Source organism: Pan paniscus, chromosome 7, assembly GCF_029289425.2.
Source record: "Pan paniscus chromosome 7, NHGRI_mPanPan1-v2.0_pri, whole genome shotgun sequence".
Classification (NCBI taxonomy): domain Eukaryota; kingdom Metazoa; phylum Chordata; class Mammalia; order Primates; family Hominidae; genus Pan; species Pan paniscus.
Genome location: NC_073256.2, coordinates 160,234,524 through 160,253,687, shown reverse-complemented (window position 1 = coordinate 160,253,687; position 19,164 = coordinate 160,234,524). Strand labels below are relative to the sequence as shown.

The window sequence follows — 19,164 nt, the reverse complement described above, 5'->3', positions numbered from 1 at the left end:
TCAGAGACATCCCAGCCAAAGCTGCCCTAAGAAGAGGCCACAGAGGAGCAGCCCCCGCCATGCCCCATCATTGGCTGGGAGCACCATAGGGCTGGCAGGTGGGGCCAGCTCCTCTCGGCTGAAGGACCCCGAGGGTGCACTGCCGGGGCTGCCCAGCGGGGGTGCTGGTGGTTCAGTTATGAGTTTGGCTCCGTTCCCACCCTCTGCTTGGCTTCAGACGCAACTCTGCAAGCCACATTTCCACTTTGCCAGCAGGGGCTGCAAGAGGGAGCCTGAGTGATGGTGACGTGGAGGCTGTCCCTGGGCACCGCTTTAAACAGGGCAACTCATCTATCTCACGGCCAGCCTCTGCTCGGGGGGGTGCTGAATTTCCACCCCACTTCACAGGCAGAGAACTTCAAGGCAGTGTGCTCGGAGACGGAAGCCCTTGGGAATGTTCCCTGCCTGGCTGGTGAGCTCCTAATGACCCTTCCCGGGCCACCTCCAGTGCCCCCAGCTGTAGGCCCTGCAGGAGCAAGCCATGGCTCAGCCCCAGTCTGCAGGGAAGGCAAACTGAGCTGTCCCGAGTGAGCCCTGCAGCCTGCTGGGAGCTGAGACAGAAGCCTAGACACCCTTGTTTATCCAGTTTGCCACCTCCTTGCTCCTGGAAAATACCAGCCACACCCCACGCTCAGGAACACAGGCATCCTTGCATCCTGGCTCCTGGCTGACCAGATCAGCTGGAAACATGTGCACCCAGCCTGCCTGGGAACCCAGAGTGAATCATCTGTGTCCTCCACCTCCCCGCCCCAGTCTCTGCTCCCAAAGGAGCCAGCACAGCTCAGGGAGGGACCAGCCTGGACATGCCTGGGCAAGCATTCATGGTGCAGCTGTGTGCCACACTCAGTGAGCCTGGAGCCCAGAGGCTGGGATCCTTCAAAATGGGTTTCCAAAAGCTGGTGTACTCCCTGCTCCAGGAGGCCAGAGGCAGCAGGGAGAAAGGGGTTGCAGGGCAAGGTTCTGGGTGGGAAGGAAAGAGGGGAAGAAGCAGGGTGGCCAAGAGCAGGTGCTGGGACACCTTGCAATGCCCAAATTTTTCCTGGTGCCTCCCGGCTCATGCCCCTTTAAGAGTCCCATCAGCCTGAGCCCCCAGCTGCTCTCTGATCCCTTTGTGAAGTGCTCTGTGTCTCTGAGCAAACTGGCATTCCTTTGCTTCCCCCAAACTCTGTTCCTAGATCTTAATACATCTTCCAGTCACTATGACCAGGGCCAGGGCTGAGAATGTGAGCCGTGGCAACCCAAAATAATAGAAAGGATCAGAATCCAGTCTAAATTTATTCAAGTGCAAAGCTAAGAATGACCATCCAGGTAACACAGACCCCAGAAGAATGAGGTCAGTGCTCCGAAGCTGGAAAGTTAAGGTCTTGCTTTTCTAGACAGATAAAACAAAGACATTTAACAGGCTTACGTTTTTTTTTTCGTACAAGGCCAGTTTATGAGATACAGCAATTTGATTACAACTTGTTTTCCTTTTCCAGTTTAAAAGTATATTTAACATTCCATTTTAGACAACGTGATAGTCGTGAAGTCTTTGTCTGGGAGAAGTAAAAGGGAAGTCAGTCTATAAAGAGATCAACAGTGAAGAGGGAAAGTGGTCTTCTTTGGCACCCCGTTGTCTTTTACAACATACTGCACAATGATGCAGGTAAAGAAGAGGCTAGTCTACAATGAGAAGAACAAAGGTTACAGCTGCCTGTTTACATGATTCAGGTCTTATAGTCACACTCCTTTAAGTCTCAAAATAATTTAAAGTTCCAACAGCTTTGATTTCGAATTACTTAATTTTTACAGCAGGATCAGCATTAATTTATGTCCAGAGTCAGGTCACAGTGTGGGGTCACATTCAGGACTCAGCCTGTGACCACAGTCAGAGATCAATGTGTGTCCAGAGTCATATATAGTGTGACAGCATGACCCAAAGTGTGGGAATGGGTCTCAGTATGTGATCAGAATCCGGGCTCAGTGTCGGATCAGGGCGCAGTGTGTGACCAGGATCGGGGCTCAATATATATCCAGGATCAGGGCTCAATGTATGTCCAGAGTCAAAACAGAGTGGAAGCACGATCAGGGCTCAGTGTGTAGCCAGGGTCAGACCTAAGTGCGTGTCTAGGGTCAGGGCTCAGGGTGTGACCAGGGTCTAGGTTCAAGCCATGCCTGTGAGAACATCTACTGTGCAATGATGATTGAAGGGCATGAACTGTGGCCTTAGCTTCATTATCTTGGCATTTTATCTCCTGAGACAAGCTATTCCCAGGTCTTCTTCAGGTTACCAAAGACAGAATGTTACTGCCTGCATGGCAAAACAAGACCCAAGATGTGGTCTTCTGGGGACCAGGAGAACAGCTGCTCTAAGCATGTGGCCTAGGAAGTGTGGCGATTGCCCTGAAGAGCTCTGCCAGCCACACAAACCCCACCATCGAGCCCCTCACTTCTATAGGCATTGCCACATTTTTTATAGAAGCTTATTACTTTTATAATTGTTTTAGATTTACAGAAAAGTTGCCAAAGATAGTACAGACAGTTCCTATATTCCCCACACCCAGATATCCTTATTGCTATCTTCTCCTTCTCCTTCTTTTTCTTCTTCTTCGACAAGGTCTCACTCTGTTGCCCAGGCTGGAGTGCAGTGGTGCAATCACAGCTCACTGCAGCCTCAACCTCCTGGGCTCAAGTGATCCTCCCGCCTCAGCTTGCCAAGTGGTTGGGACTACAGGCATGCACCCCCATGCCTGGCTAATTTGTCATTTTTTTGTAAAGATGGGATCTCACTGTGTTGCCCAGGCTTGTCTCAAACTCCTGGGCTCAAGTAATCTTCCCACCTCAGCCACCCAAAGTGCTGCGATAATGGGCGTGAGCCACCTCACCCAGCCGAAATCCCTATTTCAACATCTTATATTCCTGTGGTCCATTTGTTACAATTAATGAACCAATATTGACCCATTATTATGAGCTGAATCCACACTTGATTCAGACAGGCTTCATTCTCCCCTAATGTCTTTTTCTCATCCATTACCCTCCAAGAGGCTGTGTGGTACATACTCATGTTTACAGAGGCTCCTCTGGGCGGTGACAGTTTCTCAGACTTGCCTTGTTTTTCGTGACCTCGACAGTGTTCAGAGGTACTGGTTGAATATTTTGTGGCGTGTCTCTCAATTTGCCTGGTGTTTTCCTGGTGGTTAGACTGGGATGGTCGTTTTGAGAAGACTGAAGCAGAAGTGAATCACTGTTTCTGTCACCACATCAACAGTAGGCACTGACACTGGGATTCACCACTGTTGATGCTGACCTTGACCACTTCCATGGTGTTGTATCTGCCAGGCTTCTCTCCTGGTAATGTTTCTTCCCCAATACGGTTTCACTGTGTCCCCACCCAAATCACATCTTGAATTCCCACATGTTGTGGGAGGTGCCTGGAGGGAGGTGATTGAATCATGGGGGCAGGTCTTTCCCATGCTGCTCTCATGATAGTGAATAAGTCTCATGAAATCTGGTGGTTTTAAAAATGGGAGTTTCCCTGCGCAAGGTCTTTCTCTTTGCCTGCTGCCATCCCTGTAAGACATGACTTGCTCCTCCTTGCCTTCTGCCATGATTGTGAGCCCTTCCCAGCCACGTGGAACTGTAAGTCCATTAAACTTCTTTCTTTTGTAAATTGCCCAGTCTCTGGTATGTCTTCTAAGCATCGTAAAAACACACTCATACATTCCCCCACCCTATTTCCATGCTGTCATGGTTGGAAGGAAGTCACTAAGTGCAGCCACATCTGAGGAGTGGCAATTAAAGCTCCACCTTTTCAAGCAAAGTATCTGTGTAAATTATTTGGAATTCTTATGCAGAAGATTGGTCTTTTCTCTCCAATATCCTTCTTTCTTCAATCACTTATTGATATCATTATGGACTTGTAAACATTTATTTTATGCACAGGAGTATAATCCAATACTGTTATTTATTTTGCTGCTCAAATTGTTCCAGCTCTGGCCATTGGAAGGGTTTTCAGCTGCCTGATCTATTCCTTTCACAGTCCGCACCATTTTGGGTCTTTTTTTTAGGATTTTCTTCTTTTCTGGCCCCACATGGTCTTCCACAACCCAAATGTCCTTCAACTGATGAACCGATAGACAAATGTGCTCTATCCACATGGAGTACATTCTGTGGAATCAAGCACTGACATAGGCAACAAGGCAGTGAGCCTTGAGAACTTGGTGCTCAGGGACAGAAGCCAGACACAGAGGCCACATAGTGTATGATCCCCTTTGCATGAAAAGTGCAGAACAGACAAATTCACACGGAGGCAAAGTGAAGCAGGGGTTGCCAGGGGCTGGGAGCAGGGAAGCTGGCACTGACGGCTGATGGGCACAGGTTTCTTTTTGGAGTAAAAACATCCCAAAATTAGATTGTGGTGATGGTTGCACAACCCTGCGACTATGCAGTACTGAAACCACTGAACTGTTCACTTTAAATGGGTGAGTTTCATGAAATGAATTATATCTCAATAAAGAAGTTTGGTTTTGGTTTTGTTTTGTTTTTAAAGGTACTTTGGCTGGGCGCAGTGGCTCGCGCTTGTAATCCCAGCAATTTGGGAGGCCGAGGCGGGTGGATCACGAGGTCAGGAGATCAAGACCATCCTGGCTAACACGGTGAAACCCCGTCTCTACTAAAAATAAAAAAAATTATCTGGGCGTGGTGGTGGGCGCCTGTAGTCCCAGCTACTCGGGAGGCTGAGGCAGGAGAATGGCATGAACCCGGGAGGCAGAGCTTGTAGTGAGCTGAGATCACGCCACTGCACTCCAGCCTGGGTGACAGAGCATGACTCTGTCTCAAAAAAAAAAAAAAAAAACTACTTCAGGCTCATCTTGTGTTCCCCCATTCCATCCCTAGAATCAGCCCTTTCTCCAAGTAGTGCTCATTCCTGTGAGTGGAGAAGGATGTCAGGAGTCAAGATACGGGTGCTGGGTGGGTACTGCTGGTTGCTGGCTGGGTTTGGGGCCTCCCCATCCACTGCTAAGCCCACCCCAGAGCAGCCTGCTGTGCTGGTCAGCATTGCTGTCACTCTTTTTCTTCAGACAACCAATTGCAGGCTTGGAGAGATTGAGGAGCTGGCCCAACACCCCACAGCATGGGCATGAGTGGGGCTGAGACCTGAACCAGGGCTGGTGGGTGTAGATACCTTTCAAGGTGGCCCCATCTCTCCCTGCGGAAGGAACTGGGATTCCTTGTGTCCTCTCTCTGGTTCGAGCCCAGGCCATGAACTCCTGAGTGACCCCGCATTCCCCTGGCACAGGGGCCCTCATGGGGCACATGGGCATGGGAGCCCCACGCCAGCATCTGAGTCCTCAGCACAGCTCCTTTCCTGCACTTGCTGCCGGCTTAGGGGCCTTAGTTGAAATCCTGACTCCTCCACCTGCACCCGGACTCAGTTTTCCCTGTGTGAATTGGGCAGGGAGGTGGCACTGGCTACACTCCCAGGATCCTCCTCTACTCGGACAAGCTCATGCCACTAGGGCACCACTTGGGCCTCACCCACTCTGGGCCAGTGACTGGGGGGCCCCAGAGGGCGTAAGGGGCCCTGGGCAGCCTCAAGGAGGTGTTGTGGGGCTCTGCAGTCATCAGGTGGAGGAGGAGTGGCCCGAGTGGGCCTTGAGCTGTGATCTATGAAGTGCTTCCTCACTGTGAGGCCAGGACAGGGATGCCCTCCGCCCATTGGCTAGAGGACAGGACAGGGATGCCCTCCACCCATTGGCTAGAGGCTGCTATGAGGTGAATGCAGGTTTCCAGCTACCGAACTGGGCATGAAGAGACCAAGGTCCTGAAAATCTCTAGAGACTCAGTGTGGCTGGCATGTGCCCACTGCAATTCTGGGGCCTGGGTCTAATGCCCCTCCATCCAGCCCCTGCCCCCTGCACTGGCTAGAGAGAGGCAAGGCTGAGAGAAAGGGAAGGATGGAAGGAGGGAAAAAGGGAGGGGTGGAGGGAAAGAAAGAGGGAGGAAAAGAGGGAGGGGTGGAGAGAGGGAAAGAGAGAGAGAAAGAGGGAGGGGTGGAGGGAGGGGTGAAGGGAAGGAAAGAAAAATGAGTGGTTGGAGGGGTGAAGGGAGGGAATAGGGAGGGGGTGGAGGAAGGGAAGGAGGAAGGAGGACACAGAAAACTGGAGGGTGGGAAAGAAGGAAGGGTGGATGGAGGGAAGGAGGGAGGGATGGAGAGAAAACTGGAGGGTGGGAAAGAGAGAGGGGTGGAGGGAGGGCTGGAGGGAGGGAAGGGCTTTCAGAGGGAGGGAGCGGGAGCAGGACTCATCCACTGGTTCATTCAGAGGTCTAGGGCTCCTAACCGGGGTCCCAGGTCCCTTCCTGTAGGCGGGATCGAGCTCCTCCGGGCTGGCAGGTTCCTTGCTGGGATGTAGCTCCTGCGGAACCTCACCCGTGCCCCTGTTCCTTCACCTGCCCTGCTCATCCCTGAGTCCCCTCTCAGCCACCCTAGGGAGTTGAGTCTAATGCCAGGCTGGGGAGGCCCCATTAATTATGGCCCTGAGAGAAAGCCTGGGCTGTATTTGGAGAACACCTAGCTTATAAAAGACTCGGACTCGGCTTGTAAAATGCCTGATTAGCTTAAAGAGGAATGGCCCAAGCCTTCCCCCAGGCAGAGGAAGCCAGGGCAGCTGGCAGTAGGGCAGCTGGCAGTGGGTGGCAAGGCTTCATTCCAACACCCACCCCCAGCCCAGCCCAGGGCAGCCCCTGCCCTCAGCTCTTCCCTCGGAGCCTTCCCTGAGAGCCCAGAAGGATGGCCCCTCTCCCACACGCCCACCTTGTGGGGGCTGCAGAATCTTGGCTCCTAAAAGGTCTTTTGAGAAATCATTGAGTTGAGCATTTCTCAGAGCCTTCTGCTGAAGGAAAAACAGCTTTCACTCCCAAGAATATAGACGACAGTTTGAGAACTGTGCACGGGTGCACGTGGTGTGCACGGGGTAAAATCCAGCTGATGCCCATACTGAGTTTCTGGGATTCACTGTGCCCTGGTGTGCCATCTACACAAGCTAGTCCTCTCTCTCAAGATCCCGCCTCTCTGTGCTTGTACTTCAAAATGCAGCCCAGCCCAGCTGGCCTTCTCCAGGAAGCGGCGGCTGGCCCTGCACAGCGACTGCAAACTGCCATCCCACTGGTGTCATCTGGCTGTGACGATTTATGCTAATGTGTGTCCCACCACACACACACTCAGACTCATACGCTCGCACACACTCACACACACTTATGCACCCTCTCACACTCACACTGTTTCTCACACACACACTTATGCACACACTCACATACTCTCACACTTAGTCACACACTGTCACACACATTCAGTCTCACACTCACATCCTCATACTAACACACACTCATACACTCACTGACACACTTTCACACTCATACTCACGCTATACTAACACACACATTCTCACACTCACTCACACTTATATACACACTCACATTCACTCACATACACACATGCACCACACTCACATCCTCACACTCACACTTGCACACTCACATTCATACACTATGCTCACTCACACACTCACACACTCATTCACACTCATTCACATTCTCACACGCATACACTGACACTCACTTTCACACATACTCACTGCACACACACTTTCACACATACACTCTCACATACACTCACACATGCACTCATACACTCACACTAACACACTCAACTCTCATGCACTTACACATACACACACTCATACACTGTCATTCACACACATATTCGTGCACAAACATACACTCACACATAGCGTCACACACTCAGTCTTACACAGTCTCACTCACACACATTCACTCACATACACACAGTTATACACATGCACACACACACACATACACTATACTAACACACTCTTACATCCACACACCTTACACTCACACACTCACACACACTTATACACTTATTGTCATTCGCACATTCATACTCACACATCCCCATACATTCACACACACATACACTTATTGTCATTTGCACATTCATACACTCACACATCCCCATACACTCACACACACTCAAGCTCATACACTAACACTCTCACACACACTCACATTCATTCACATACTTATACACATGCACTCACACTATACTAACACACACTCATATTCACACACTTCTCACACACTCACACTCATACACTCACTGTCATTCACACTCATACACTCACACTCATACACACACACATGCTCATACACTAACACAGTCTCACACTCTCATACACTCACACTCTCACAGTCTTACACTCACACACAGCCTCACACACAGTCACACTCACACATGCACCCATCCACCCCAGCCCCTTTTCTGCCTCTGCAGCGGAAGGGGCCCAGCCTTGTGTGGATTGGTTACTACTCAGGGCAGGTGGAGCCCAGCACCGGGGATCTCTCCCCAGCTCACTGCTGCTGCTGCGACCCTGCCCCTTCTTCTCTTTCACAGACTCAGAGCCCTGTGGCACTGGGATGGGGGGAGGAAGGGCACATCACAGTCTGTGCCATCCACGGTGGCACTGGCAGCTCACCATGCCTTTCTTCCTGGGGCAGGGCCCTGCAGGGAAGCTGGAGAAATGCTCCCTGCCTCAAAGTACCCATAAGGGGCCTCCTGGCAGGTGTGCATGGAGCCCCTCTCCCCCTCCCTCAGAGGCTGTGTCAGGGCCTGCAACGCCCAGCCGTCCTGTTACACCACGGGTCTCGGTTCCTCCCACCGGCCCTGACCCTCAACCCCACCAAGGGGTGGATGAGGAAACCTTCCCAGGCCTGGGCTGAGGACTGAGGTTGTGTCTGCAAAGGTGCCCGCCCCAGAGTCCAGTCCCTGTCCCACGGCAGCTTTGCAGCTCACACGCTGCCATGACCCATGGCCAGGAAGCCGCTAAGCCCAGAGGTGACCTGGAGTGAGCGGAGCAAGAGGAGCTGAAAGGAAATGATCCTTCCTTTCCACTGGGGGTCAAGGCAATGGGAGCCCACATGCCATGTGTGTCCCCAGATATGTAAGTTTTCAAAGGAGCTAAAAAACAGTTAAAATAAAATACTGTTGACAAGTATACCATCAACGCCACAGGGAAAGCCTGGTGTTCATTCAAATTCCAGACTCCTTGGCCTTCATGCTGGGAGATGGCTGCAGAGAGAGCCAGTCCCAGCCCTGGAGCTTGCCTGCCCACCCCCCCTGCATCCTGCATGGCCCCCACCTGGGCATCCAGCCCCACCTTCCAGCCTTGGGGTGGGTGCCCAGCAGCTTGGCCTAGCTTCCGAGGGTGGATGGAGAAGAGGGCCCTTGGGCTCTTGGGTCTGTGCAGAGGTCGGGAATGGGATTCAGGCCCTCAGGGGCACCTCTAGGGCACAGGTCCAGACAGACAGAGGGGATACAGAGTGCTCCAGACAAGGCAATCTTGCTGATGGGGCAGCAGGGGAGAAGCGTGTTCAGGGTACAAGGGAAGGCCTGGGAAAGGCTGAAGGTGAGTGTAAGTGTCTCATGCAAGGGGTAGAGAGGACTGGAGCCAATCCCAGTGGGGAGGGCAGACAGGGTGAGGAGGGGGAGGTGGAAGGAGACCAGAAGGGGAGCCATCCTGAAGCAGGGAGACATTGGGGGTTGGAGGAGAGACTCCCAGGGGATTTGAGCTTGTGAGCTGCTGCCCCTCAGCCTCCAGAACCCCAGAGAGACCCTGAGGATAGAAATGGGGCCAGCCCCACTGTAAACAGGCCATGTCCCGTGACCCTAGAATATCCCTGTCACCCCACAGTCCCCCAGGCCTGGCCTGGGGTTGGATGGGTAGTGATTCAGACATGGCCAGGCTGCCCTGTGCACCCTGGCTCTGCCACTGGCCCAAGCTAAGCCTACCCTAGACAGGCAACACCACCCCAAGAAGCCTGCCAGGAATGCGCCATTCCAGGCCCCGCCCAGGCCTCCACAGCCAGCATTTCGACCGGATCCTAGGTGATTTGTGTGCACACTGAAGATTAAGAAGCACTGGCTCAAAGCTTCCAGCCTCCAGTGCCTCAGTTTCCCCATTAGAATGGGTTTGGTGACCCCTGCCTACCCTGGTGCAAGGGAGAGTGCAGAGGGGAGGGGGCCGTACATATTCAGAAGCACCAGGGATGAGGCTGTACCTACTCAGAAGCAGCGGGGAGGGGGCTGTACATACTCAGAAGCAGCGGGGAGGGGGCTGTACGTACTCAGAAGCATCGGGGAGGGGGCTGTACGTACTCAGAAGCAGCAGGGAGGGGCTGCACGTACTCAGAAGCATCGGGGAGGGGGCTGTACGTACTCAGAAGCAGCGGGGAGGGGGCTGCACGTACTCAGAAGCAGTGGGGAGGGGGCTACACATACTCAGAAGCGCGCTGGGCGGTGCCCTCAGGCTGCAGAGGTGGAGCCATGACCCTCTGAGAACACCCAGGACAGGGCCCAAGCTGCAGGGAGTAGGGGCCCAGAGGCTCAGGACCAAGGGACAGCAGAGAGGGGGGCACAGGAGCCTTCTGAGAGTCCTGGAGGTGGGGCACAGTGAGGCCTAGTGGCATGAGTCAGGACGGCCCTGCTCTCCCCAGCGCATCTTCTGGCTAAATTACCAGGTCTGGCTCAGTCGCCGGCCACCATATAAAGGCGCCTTTGCACTGTGGCTCCCAGTCCCTGGCGGAAAACCCCGCGATGAGGCTTCTCCTGGTGCTGCTGCTTCTGGCTGCTGTGTGTGCTGCCCTGGGTAAGACGCTGGCCACACCAGGGGAGGGACAGGGGCAGGCGGCTCCTGGGCTGGGCACCCCGGGGCCGGGCGCTGGCAGGGCAGGCTTTGCCAAGGATCACCAGCCTGGACTGGGGGCTGCAGGGAGTTGGGGGAGGCCTCTTCCTATGGGCACAGCTTCTGGTGTCTTTGTGGCTTGTGTGGGGAAAGCCCCAATGCTGGTCCTGGGTTCCAGCCTGGGTTCCATCCCCCTTTTCCCAAGACAGAGGGGAATTCTTGGGATGTTGGACTCTCAGTGCTAAAAAAGAAAGTCCTAAGAAAACCAGGGCTAGTTGGTCACCGCCCTAGCCCCACTCTACCCTGACCTTGATGACCTGGCTTTGGGGCCTGAAAAGGGGCCAGGAGGCAGGGGGTGTGGGTGGGAGGGACAGAGCATGTGATTATCAGCTGAATAATTATCATCTAGCGATAATTAGCCCCATCAGCTTCTCCTGAGCGTGGGGTGAGGGTAGGGGGGAAGTGGGGAGGGCTGGAGACTTTGGAGAGCAGCCCCAGCTTGAGGAGGGGCCTGCAGTGGGAAGGCTGGAAAGACAGATGGAGGGGGCATCAGGAAAGGGCGGGAGTCAAGGTCAGGCTGCCCAAGCTGATCAGATCCCTCCAGCCCCTATACGGAAGGGCACAACCCTTCCATATATCAGGGCACAACCATGGGAGAGAAGGGGCCAAGGGTGCTGAGTCAGGACATGGGGACACTGGCCTGGGACACCTGTGCTCTCTGGGGCTTACTTTGCTTTTCTGGAAAGTTGGCCCATATGATGCTGACGGTCAGACAGCACCTGCTGGGAGCTGGTCACTGCTCCCAGGATCTAATGAGGGTGACCCCTTCATTCCCATCACAGCCCGAGGGCTTAGGGACTACCAGGATCCCTACGGAGAAGTGGCGGTAATGTAAGGTCCTTGTTCAGAGGAACCTAGGAGTGTTTCCCGGCCCCACCAGCACCAGGAACCCAGCTGTAGGCAGGGAGAGCAAGAATGGTCAGGGTCAGACCCCAAGAACATGGGTATCAGCTGCACAGGTGCGGAAGATGCCATCACCCCACGCAGCAGGCACTCGCTCTGAAGTCAGAGCAGGTGTGCTTTGCCCAGGGAACTGCTACAGGACACCCCCATCAAGACCACCCTACAGGAAGCCTACAGGGCACCCGTTACAGAAAACCCCTACAGAACATACCTAAAAGACACCCCTACAGAACACCCCCTAAACAACATCCCCTACAGAATACCCCATAAAAGACACATCTACAGGACATTCCCTACAGAGCACCCCCTGCAGTACACCCTTACAGGACCCCCGTACAGGGGCACTGCTATGGGACACTCCCTACAGGACACCCTTACAGGAAACCCCTACAGGACACCCCTGCAGAACACTCCTAGAGGACACCCCTACAGAACATCTCTACAGGACGCCCCTACAGAACACCCCCTACAGGAAACCCCTTCAGGACACCCCTACAGGACCCCCGTACAGGGGCACTGCTTCAGGACACTCCCTACAGGACACCCCTTACAGGAAACCCCCACAAACCCCCCTTACGGGAAACCCCTAAAGGACACCCCTAGAAAACACCTCCTACAGGACACCCCTACAGAACACCTCCTACAGGACCCCCCTACAGGATACTCCCTACAGGATACTCCCTACAGGAAACCCTCTACAGGACACTCCCTACAGGACATTCTCTACAGGATACTCCCTACAGGAAAACCCTACAAGATACTCCTACAGAAAACCTCTACAGGACACTCCCTACAGGACACTCCCTACAGGAAACCCCCTACAGGACACCCCCTACAGGACACCACCTACAGGAAACCCCTACAGGATACCCCTATATGACACCCCTACAGGACACCTCCTATAGGACACCTGAACAGGACACCCCCTACAGGACACTCCCTACAGGACACTCCCTACAAGACACTCTTACAGGAAACCTCTACAGGACACTCCCTACAGGCTCCCTACAGGAAACCCCTACAGGACCCACCTTACAGGAAACCCCTACAAGACGCTCCTACAGGACACCCCCTACAGGACACCCCTACAGGACACCCCTACTGGACACCCCTATAGGACACTGTACAGGACACCCCCTACAGGACACTCCCTACAGGAAACCCCTATAAGACACACCTACAGGAAACCTCTACAGGACACTCCCTACAGGAAACCCCCTACGGGACACTCCCTACAGGACACCCCCTACAGGACACCCCTACAGGACAATCCCTATAGGACACCTGTACAGGATATCCCCTACAGGACACTCCCTACAGGACACTCTGCAGGACGCCCCTACAAAACACTCCCTGCAGGACACCCCCTACAGGACACCCTTACAGGACACTCCCTACAAGACACCCCCTACAGGACACCCCTACAGGACACCCCTACAGGACACTCCCTACAAGACATCCCCTACAGGACACTCGTACAGGACACCACCTACAGGACACCCCTACAGGACACCACCTACAGGATACCCCCTATAGGGCACCTTTCTCACTACCTCCACCCCTAAGTCCTGGTACAAAAGGCTCAAAGATGCCTTTCCAGGCAGCACAGCCTCCACACCAGGGTGTGGTGTTTCTGGCTTCTCCACCCACTGTCGCGCCCTGTCACAGCTCCTGGGGCCTCACACCCTGAACAATCTGGCCTTCCCTCTTCCTTGCTGCACCTTCTGTCCAAATGTCTCTCCTCCAACTACAAATAGAAATCCACCACCCATGTCCCTACAGGGCCACCCACTCCAGGAAGCCTTCCCAGATCTCCCTGCCCTCTATCAAAACTGTGTTCCCTCTTGGCCAAGTGTCTCCCCAGGGCATCCATTGTACCTTGCCCTTCTTCCATAGGTCCCCATGACTGTACATCTCAGCCTTGTCCATGGAGCCCGTGGACCCAGTCCTCAATGTCGTTGGAAGCTGGGGGCAACCACACAGCACACAGGTGCCAGCCAGGAACACAGCCCACCCATGTTCCTCCCACTTGCAGCCTGGACCAGGGCCTGGCTGCAGATCCCTACATGGCTGGGGTATGGGCATCACCAGCAGGCTTCAGGCAGATAGCCCTCTCAACAGCCCTTAAGCACCTTCTGTATGTGAAGTCCCCAGAGCCACACCTGCCCTAGGAAAGGCAACCCAGCTGCCTCTGGCTTCCCTGCCTGGAGCTTCCTGCAATCCTTTTCCAGTAAAGAAGGGTGGGGCAGGGGCCAATGTTTTGTGCATTTCATCATTTCATCCTCCCAAAAGACCACAGCATGGGCTGTTATTACTCCCATCTGGTAGGTGAGGACACTTTGATTCAGACAGAAGATGGGGACAGTAAGAAGTATAACACAGGTCACCTTGAAGTTACCCCTCCTTGTATGCGTCATGCTGCCCCATCCCTTCTCTCCACCATTTGCCACTCTACCCATGCATCCTTCCATCCACCCACTCGCCCATCCACCCACCCACCCAACCACCCTTCCATCCATCCATCCAACCATCCACGCACCCACCCATCCATCCTTCTATCCATCCACCCACTCACCCATCCACCCACCCACCCATTCACCCTTCCATCCATCCACCCACCCATTCATCCACCATCCACCCACCCATCTACCCTCCCATCCACCCATCCATCCATCCACCCACCCCTCCTCCCTTCTACTCATCCACCTGCCCATCCACCCACTCAGCCATCCACCCACCTATCCACCCTTCCATCCATCCATTTGCTCTTTCATCCATCCACGCACCCACCCATCCACCCACCCATTCACTCTTACACCCAGCCACCCATCCACCCACCCTTTCACCCATTCACCTGCCCATCGATCCACCCTTTCACCCATCCACCTTTCCATCCACTCACTCACCCATCCACCCTTCCATCCACTCACCCACCCATTCACCCTTCCATTCATCCACCCACTATCCACTCTTCCACTTATCCACCCACCCATGCTTCCGACCACCCATCCATCCATCCATCCACCCACCCACCCTTTTATCCACTCACCCACCCACCACCCACCCGTTCACCCTTCCATCCATCCACCCACCCACCCATCCACCTTTCCACTCGTTCACCTACCCATCCACCTACCCATCCACCCACCCATCCACCCACTCATCCACCCACTTCCAGCCATCCACCCTTCCATCCACCCACCCACCCATCCAGCCTTCCATCCATCCATCCACCCATCCACCCTTCCATCCATCCACCCATCCACCTTTCCATCCCTCCACCCACCCACCCATCCACCCACTCATCCACCCACTTCCAGCCATCCAACCTTCCATCCACCCACCCACCCAGCCTTCCATCCATCCACCCACACATCCAGCCTTCCATCCATCCATCCACCCATCCACCCCTCCATCCCTCCACCCACCCACCCATCCATCCCTCCACCCACCCACCCATCCACCCACCTAACAACCACCCCTTCATCCATCCATCTTTCTCCTGATTTAGCTGATGTGGCTCCACTACATTCTCTAGCATCCCCAGTCCTCTACCCAGTGGCAGTTTCAGAGGGCAGGGAGGCAGATGTGTGCATGAGTTTACAGGTGCGAGGGAAGCCGTGGGAAGAAAAGTGGCTGGGAAGACCCTTCGTGAGACCTGGGGCAGCCTACACCTGCCCCACACATATCCCTCCCTCATGCTGACAGCCTGACATTCACACACACAGGACAAGAAGGGACAGAGGGAGTGGTCACCACCACGAAGTCCCTAGCCCTTTGGCCCATCCCAGGGGACCCAGAGGCTCCCCTGGAGGGAGGGCGGAGGAGGTGGCTCAGAGGGGCAAAGCTGGGTGGGCTGGGAGCCTGGCGCTCGGCGCCAGCCCCAGGCTCAGACTGAGGGGCCTGTGTTTCCTCCCCCAGCTCAGGCCCTGCACTGCCATGTGTGCTGTGGCCACGAGCACTGCGAGTCCCTGGTGGAGTGTGCCCCGACTGACAAATACTGTGTGATCACACGGGCCAGTGAGTACCCGGGCCAGGCCCGCCCACCTAGCCCTGCCCCACTGGGCACCTCCCCACCTGGGTGCCCCTGCCCTGCCCTGGTCCAGACCCCAGGACACCACTGCCCTCCCAAAAGGATCCTGCAGCATCCACACCCTGCAGGCTGTCAGTGGCAGTGGCTAATGCACCTACGTTCATCATCGCATCTTTCTGCGAGTGATAGAGGAAGCCCCGCAGCCTCCAGCAGTATTGCCAAAATAGGGCCAAGAAGGGGCTTTACAGTTTAAACCAAAGGGTGCCCGTTTAAAATAGCAGGAGAGAGCAGGTGGCATGTATGCGGAAGCCTGGAAAACGCAGCCCTCCTGGGAGGTGCCCCCATGTCCCTCTCCGCCAGCCTCTGCCCTGGGTGCCTCTAGCTGAGCCTGGAGCTCTGCCCTCCTGACGACACACCCTTTCTTTCCTCTGGCCTCCTGTGGACCCTTCTTCATTTAGGTCTGGTTCTTCTGAGCTGCAGGCTGAGCGGGGTCCCAGAGCTCACATGTAGGGCAGTGGCAGTGACAGGCAGGGTCGGCATTCAAAGGCTGGAGGAGCCTGGGGGTCATATCTGAATCCTGAGGACCTGAGGAGGGTGGGAGGGAGGAGGCTGTCTGCAGAGGCAGTGGAGACCCTGAGAGTGTGAAGCCTGAGAAAGGGCAGTGGGGCCGGAGACAGGGGGGACCCTGATCTGAGGAAGGTCCTGCCCCTGAGAAGGAAAGAGGCCAGGGATATGGTTGGAGGGGGCAGACTGATGGGCTCACACCCAGGACGGCCACATATGCCCTGTGAGACCCTGGAGGCAGAGTCACCCCTGAGCCTCAGTGTCCATGTCTGGGAAGGGGATGAGAGATCTCTCTCCTGGTGGGTCTCTGTCACCATTGGGATCATGTCTGTGGGGGCCTCTAGCCCCCATAAATCACAGCAGTTGTGGTTCTCGCGCAGCTCTCCCGGACTCCCTGTTCTGTGCAGGGGCAGGGGTGTTAGGGCAGCCTCCCTGTGTGGTCCTGAGGACCCATCCTCTGGGCCGGTTTTCTACAAATCCCAATGACCACAAAGTCCCCTCCAGCTTGGACTCAGAGCCACCCCATTTTACGGGGAGACACAGCGTCCCTCCCAGCGTGCCAAGGTGCCTGGCCCTGCCCAGAGACACCAGCTGTTGCTCTCAAGGGCTAGGGGACGCTCCCTCCCCACTCTGGCCACACCTGACGCAGGGGACGGCATGGCGAGAAGCTGCTCTTGCCTCCATCCCCCAACAGCTGCCCGTCGAGCGCCTAACGTGGGCCCCACACTGCAGTGGGCACTGGGCAGGAACAGGGAAGCCCGAAGCCCTGCCCCGTGGAGGGCCTGCTGTGGGTGGTGTCAGAAAACAACCCCCAAGCCACAGGCAAAGCCAGCTAGAGAGGGGCCAGGGGCACTCTCCTCCCCGGGCGCCCCTCGCTGGAAGCCTCGGCGCTCCTCCCATACCCCCAGGGCTGCTGTCCCTACCCTGCCCCTCTTCCAGCTGGCCCCTCACTGTGCCTGCTTCTGTCTGTCCATCCGTCCGTCTGGCCAGGCAGCGTTTCCTGAGAGAGATCCCCAGGACCCATCCTCCAGGGGCCTCAGAGGTTACAGCCAAGCCTGACATGGGGTAATGGGGTGGCAAAACTGACAGATGGGGTGGGTAGCCGGGAGGACAGCGTGGACAGAAGGCGTCCTGAGCATGCACCAGGGGCCGAAAGCCTCTGGCAGGCGCACATCCAGGCATGGGTGGGCAGAGGAAATCTACCAGGTGCCCTTGTACCCACCGGCAGTGACTTCAGCCAGTGACTCCAGGCCCTCGATCTGCTGGAGTCACTCCATGTGGGTGGAGGGGCAAGGGCTGCCTGGCCCCCTGAGGGTTTGGGAGCAAAGGGGGAAGGGCCCCTGGGTTCAACACCAACGGGTGCCACTACCAACCCCGCAGAGCGCCAGGCCTCGAGCGGTTCTGTCTGACTTCTACTTGCTCCCTAGCAGGCCAGCTGAATGTCCCCATTTCACAAGCGAGGAAACAAGAGCCTATGGCCCACGCTCTGACGCGGCCTCACTCTCCCTGGAGCCCAGGGCCTTCTCTCTCCAAACCATCTGGCCAATGACTGGTGCCTGGGCCCGTCCCAGGTCTCCCCAGGGATTACTCAGAGACGGGGCCAGCTAATGCTGCCTCTACTCCATTTTACCCATAAAAACGAAGCTCCTTACTTAAGAATGGAGTGTAGGTTCACTAACCATGGGACTTATGCAAAGACTGCACACTGGGCAAGAGGTAAGGGGTCCCTCCGCGATGCTCTCTTCGATCCAGGAGCAGCTTGCTTTCATCCAGACCTGGCAGCAGCTCTGTCTCTCTGCTTTGCCAGGGCCGGGAAAGGGCTGGACAGAACGTGGCGCTAAACCCTGCTACTAGCTACATGCAACTATGACTGCTGTGCAGTCGGCCTCGGCCGTGCAGCGCCGCTGCCCTGAACACTCGCCAGGAATTCATTCCTTTCACCGAAAACAGTGGCGATGCGAAAACAGAGGCATAGACCTAGCGAGCATCTTGAGACAGAAGCCCCCATCCCCACACCCAGCTTTCAACACGAGGACCCTTGGGTCAGGGCCACAGCTTCCAGAATGTTCTGAGCAGTGCAGGTTCAGGGAAGCAGCTCCCCTTTACCCAAGGCTGCTGGGCTCTGAGTGGCCCCCACAGCGCGGGTGCAGAAGCTGGCAGAGTCTCACACAGACAGCAGTGCTGCCTGAGGCCGCAAGCCCGCTCCTTCTCACCCGCTCCCTGGGGCCCCTGGCCGACCCTGCCTCCCTTTCCCTACGGGACATGAGCTTCTGCAGCTGAGCAGCCTGCCCCGTCCTCACCCCCCGCCATTTCCCGACTTGGTCGAGCGTGGGACCTGGGCTTTTCCTCTGCTCCCTGAAACTCTGCAGTGAGACTGGGGAGGGAGGAGCCACTCAGTTGCTCCTGGCCCCAGATGTCATGGAGGAGCCTGGTCTGAGGAGAGACAGGTCCCCTTATGCCAGAGGAAGGACTTGGCCCGCAGCAGAAGGTCTCTCTGAAACCCACTCCTCCAAGCCGCCACCCCAAGCCCCGCAGGCAGGGGCCTCCCCAGGGTCTCCCAGCACGCACAGGCTGTGCTCGTGGTGCCGATTGATGGGTCCCAGGCTTCGGGCCTTGCCGGGGCCGGGCAGCTGGCACACAACACAGGGTACCCACAGAGCCTCCTCCTCTCTCCACAGCCAGCCCCGGTGGCATCCTGGTCATGAAGTCCTGCTCCCCGACGTGCCCCAACAGCACTGTGTCCTCCGACAGCCGCGCCCTCTCTGTGTCCTGCTGCCAGGGTAGCCAGTGCAACGACAGTGCAGCCGCAGGCCTGGTGGGCAGCCC

At 55.8% G+C, this 19,164-nt stretch overlaps 1 long non-coding RNA gene across 1 annotated transcript in view; it reads right to left on the bottom strand.

The window, feature by feature from the left end:
- Positions 1-1,309: 1,309 nt before the first annotated feature.
- Positions 1,310-19,164, bottom strand: part of LOC129392964 (uncharacterized) — a 30,202-nt gene continuing 12,347 nt past the window's right edge. Inside the window, exon 3 of the long non-coding RNA XR_004673125.3 lies at positions 1,310-4,185. This is a non-coding gene — a long non-coding RNA (uncharacterized LOC129392964). The remainder of the gene's footprint in view (positions 4,186-19,164) is intronic.